The sequence below is a fragment of the Pseudophryne corroboree genome, assembly GCF_028390025.1.
Source record: "Pseudophryne corroboree isolate aPseCor3 chromosome 3 unlocalized genomic scaffold, aPseCor3.hap2 SUPER_3_unloc_56, whole genome shotgun sequence".
Lineage (NCBI taxonomy): Eukaryota > Metazoa > Chordata > Amphibia > Anura > Myobatrachidae > Pseudophryne > Pseudophryne corroboree.
In genome coordinates this window covers 671855-677244 of record NW_026967548.1, presented here as the reverse complement: position 1 = coordinate 677244, position 5390 = coordinate 671855, and positions in this window count along the sequence as shown.

The window sequence follows — 5390 nt, the reverse complement described above, 5'->3', positions numbered from 1 at the left end:
CACTGTGACAGTATAGTTGAGGATGGGTGCATGTAGAAATGTCAGTCCAGTTTTAATATCCACATGGACCGGCATCCATTGAGTGACTATCACTCCTTAGTGGGTAAAGTGTTAAACCAGACAGTCTGTTGGGTATGCTCTCAAGTACCTCAAGGCCATAGCAAATCAGGATTAGTACCATTCCCTTTAACTATAGGAGAGGTACTTGAGCTAAATGGTGGGAGGCCGGTGGACAGGAGGTTTAATATCTCCAGTCCTCCTAGTTTGAAGCTCCACTAATATCATGTGGATAGATCCCTAGTATGTTTTAATATTTCCAATCCCCGAAAGCCGGGAAATTGGGAAGTGTCATGGAATAACAAAACCATGACCTTTTCATATAGAGCCGATAGAATGCCTACAGATACAGAACTTATACGCCACATAGCCGGTAGTGGAAAATATTTCCGATATAGGTATACCCTAGGAAGTAGGACCATGAGAGTTGGAGAAGTATCACCAGGATACTGTGCACATATCATACAAACGGATACGTGTACTAGACAGATGGGAGAATTAGGGTTAGGAGATTTCATATGGAAAATTTGTAATATGGTTATGTCCTACTCCATCCCATATGTTCTCCGCGATGATGCATATTTCATATGCGGGAGGAAGGCATATAAGTGGCTTGCCCCAAACTCAGAAGGATTATGTTATATTGGAAAAAGTACTGCCTGAGGTAATGACTGTATCACATACCAAAATGAAAGATATTCACCGCAGTGCCCAAGCTCCTTATACTCACACTCATTACGAGCACGTAGTTAAAAGGCAACTGGTAGAAAGGACAGAGCATCATGCTTCTGACCTGATCCATGAATCCACCGGGATTCAGTTTCTACTCGCGTTAGATATCACTCGCACCGCCAGAGGAGTGTTGAATTATAAATATATATCTGCGCTTGCAAATTTATTAGACAATATCACTGAAATGTATGACAACACTTTTAGGTATACTAGAAGGGAGCTCCAAGCTTATAAAACAGAACTGGTTCAGCATAGGATGGTTCTCAATTATCTCACGGCAGTGACAGGTGGATATTGTGTCACACTAGCAACGCAGTACGGCGTAAAATGCTGCACTTATATTACTAATAGCACCGAGGACCCGGTCGAGGTCATAGACCAAAAGATGGACGACATTCTCCAATTAAAGTGGGAGTTCCGCAGGAGACACAATCTCACCCTTGCTGCTGTGGGTAATGAGCTGACCGGTTGGGTGTCATGGTTGAACCCGCGAAATTGGTTCTCCGGTTTAAGAGAATGGGCTCAAGGAATTATAATGGATGTAGGGAAATTTCTTCTGTGTATCTTGGGTATCGGCATATCGATTGGTTTGATATTTAGATGCGTTCAGGCTTTAACGAAGTGTAAACTAAGTACTAGGGTGATGAGTCTAAGGAGTGAGGACATTGTAATTCCAATGGATTTGATTTATGACCCAACGATAGAGACAATGTTATGATGAAAATGTGATTCCACGGTCCATTTCTTTCACCTGTTTCTCCTTTGTTTTCCTACAAGGTAAAAAGACATCCGCTTGGAAGAAGAATTTGACAACCTTTTACACAACAACTGATGGACTATGCCATAGACCCTCCATATCCCTAGTAACGTTAATTTTACGCTAGCCCAACACTTTTTGTAAGTCTATGGACATTGAGAAAGCTTTTTGCTCGCATTTTGGCAAAAGCCCAAAGAGACTACAGTCAACATGTACATCAAGACAAGACACCAGACAAGACTTCAATCAACAAATGTTTATTAAACTCACATAGTTTATGACTGCATTTACCTTTATTGTTCGTTATCTTCATTTCTACAACCTTCAGGTAATGACACACATAGTCGATAGGGAATACAGGCACTCACATATCCCCCCATTCATGTATCATCAACTAAAATGTGCTCCCCCATTTTGTTGCAACCAAAAGCCGAAAAGAGCTCGGTAAAGTTTGACAGCCCATCCACAGACCCTTAATACGGGATAAGAAGGAATTCAAATGTATACTTCGCAATACCTCGAAGCTTGATTTAAAACACGTACGGCACGATGATGCATGACCCCCCAAACGTGGATTCATACACACATACTTCTGCTATCTCACTAGGTCATACCCTTTTCCCACCTTCTTCTCTCCTCCCTTACCCAATCATAGAAATATATTTACATATGACATAAATTTTTCTCTTTTTGAACTGTTTTAGGAAGTGGCAGTTATTGGTGACTGCCAAAGGGTGGACTGTCAAAGTCAGAAAAATATCCCGCTACACATTGCCATATATGCACCTCATGCGAGTGCCCGCTGCACGTGCATGAGCCCTCCCGTGCGTGCGTATACTCGCAGTCGCGTGCACCCGCAGGCGCACGATATGCGCATTTACGGTAGAGTTTGTGTGCGTCTAGCGTGCGACTCAATCATGACATATTTTAGTCATATAATGTATTTTGTAGATTATGGTCCCTTTGATAGAATCTGAAAGTTTAGTTAATGTAGCATGTTCGGGGACAAAGAGATCCCTCTTTGTTTGATACGAAGGGTCAGACAGGGGTTACACAATGGTGTTTAGTATCCATCGGAAGAGAATATAATTAGCAATATTCCGGTGTTGGTTTGAAACGGATTACTCGCTCGTGCGCATAGTTATGACTATAAGAAGTTTATGGACATTTACTATATTTGCAGTTTATTTCCCATGCGGCGGGAAACCTGAGTTTCCCTCCCACCTGAGCAGTTTGAAATAGTCACAGCCCACCTGTATGAACCAACCTATGACCTTTTGTTATAATGCGGAGACGAATTCCTGTGTCCAATGAACAATCAGAATGTAGGGACCATTGTACTGTATTGTGTGTAGTGTATATAAAGACAAGCCGACCTGGGCCAGCTCCACTCTACTCTTCTCAACGGTTCTCATCACTGATAATCGGGAGCTGGATATCCAGGAAGGCGCATGCGATTGTTTCCCCTTGTGCGTAAGTTCTCTGCAACCATTTTGTCTCTTATTAATGTTGTAAGCCATTCTCTCTCTCCTTCCCCTTAAATGTAATTGTGCCGCTATTGTATCTTATGTGTAGTAATTCAGTTAGGTATTTTATGTTAGTTTGGTAGTGTATAACTTGTATTGTGTTTTCTTTTGCAATTGAACGTTCATTCTCTCCCTTAAAGGTGTTAGAACCTTAGACCGGTATTTGAGTGTTTATTATATTGCTAAAGTGTTCTCTGAGCGTCACATACGCTCATACAGCTTTGAAACTAATAAGGTTACACTGTGTTGCATTTACACCTTATCACTGCACAAAGGTTTACAGTATAAGTACATTATTTATGGTATAGTTATAAAGGTTTAACTCTGTGAGTGTCAGCGCCGCTTGTGATCTCCTCGTGGTCTTGAGCGTCCGCTACGCTGATAGCGTATCATTACGTTAGTCGGCAGCCTATAGCGTGCTTGCCTTTACGCTTTAAGCCATGAGCGAACGTGCCGCTCGTGCGTCTCGTCCACGGCTAAGAGTTTGTTACGCTAAGTGCGTACTCTTACGGTATTCCATACGCCAATTGCGTACTGTGTTCATTTAACCTTTTAGAGTGTTTTAAATAGGATAAATATATAGGCTTTATCACGGCCCACATGCATCTGGTATCAGAACAATGCATATGGGAAACCAGATATTAGATAAACTCTCTCAAATATTCTCGGTTAAGGAGCACCTACCTGTGAGAATATTCTAAATATGTATGTCTGGATAACTTATACATCCGTGTCACAAAAAAAGGGCGCTAAGGGTGCATAGAAAATGTATGAACACATATATCAACCTCTGTGGTAAATGTTATGCCAATTTGTTATTGTAGCCCACATGTATCTGGTATCAAAATATATATGTGTGAACACAGAGAGCAATTTTGTGTTCTGACAGAATTAAGACCTGAAATACCATAATAATTCTTTCCTATGGATGGTAAGGATTGTATTGCTAATAGTAATATTGTGCAGAACTATAGGAATTACTCTCCTTGGAAATTAGTCTCTTTGGTACAAGAGGTATCAGTGACAAATAATCAGCATTTGCAGTTATTTTCTGGATCTTAGAAATTAATGTCTTTGGTACAAGAAGTATCTTTGACAAATAATCAACAGTTGCAGTTATTCTCTGGCTTGTTTGAATTAAATATCAACACGCCAAATCTAACTCAATTATCCTTGATTGATAACTTCCAGCTTTATATAGGCACATTGGCTACAGAGTTCGATTTAAGCGTATTATGCTCTATCCTAACCAGACCACTGTAGTAATAAATCACATATATGACCATATAGTACTTCCTGAAGGATTTTGAGCTAAAGTGTAAAAGAGTTCCAGGTGTGGGAGAACGGATTCCCTTTCTACTTTCGTCCCATGTGCCACTATGGGCAGTGAATGGGAACGATGAGAGCGGGGAAGGACCGTCCACCTGGAACTGGAAGGAAAGAGCAGTGCGGGCTGCTTCTGCTGTCCACGTCTAACACCCTCCTCCCCTGTTGCATAGGTGCATTGCAGGGGGGCCTCCAGGTGTTATACAGTGGATGAGAGAGCGCCCTGAATACCTGGTTTTTGCCACTGGATGTGCCTTTTGAAAGATCAATTCTTCTGATGGTTTGGGCAAAGGAGAGATTCCAAGGGGCATCAAATGATAGAGTTCCTGTCCCTCTATATGCTCAATACAACTCGATCCAAGGAGGAGTCAATATTTGTATTTACAGGGAGCGGGAGCCGGGTATAATCCCCGTACCACTCTCACGTCCCTTTAATTGGTAAATGGTCCCCTCCGTGTGCTAGTTACGCCTCGATCCAAGCTGGAGTCAGATCTCTGTGTATTAGCAGGTAGCTACTGCAGGAGCCGGACGCTAGTAGAAGGGTGACGGATGATGACGTATGTTTCGCAATCGGCTTGTTCACATCAGTCAGATGTGAACAAGCCGATTGCGAAACGTACGTCAAACGTACGGGAATCAGACCCGGCGTCCGGCTCCTGCAGTAGCTCCCTGCTAATACACAGAGATCTGACTCCAGCTTGGATGGAGGCGCAACTAGCACATGGAGGGGACCATTTACCAATTAAAAGGACGTGAGCGTGGTACGGGGATTATACCCGGCGTCCGGCTCCCTGTAAACACAGTGTACCTAGACATGTTTGCTCACTCCATGGAGGTGATTGTGGGGTTCTGTCCATACAGGGAGTTGAACATATAAAACAGACATTCCCAGGTGGGGATAGATATAACCTCCTCTGTAAGAGGGAAGCATACTGGATTTGTATGATAGATACTTTGTTCCCTCTAGGTCTCAACGAAAACATTGAGCTGAA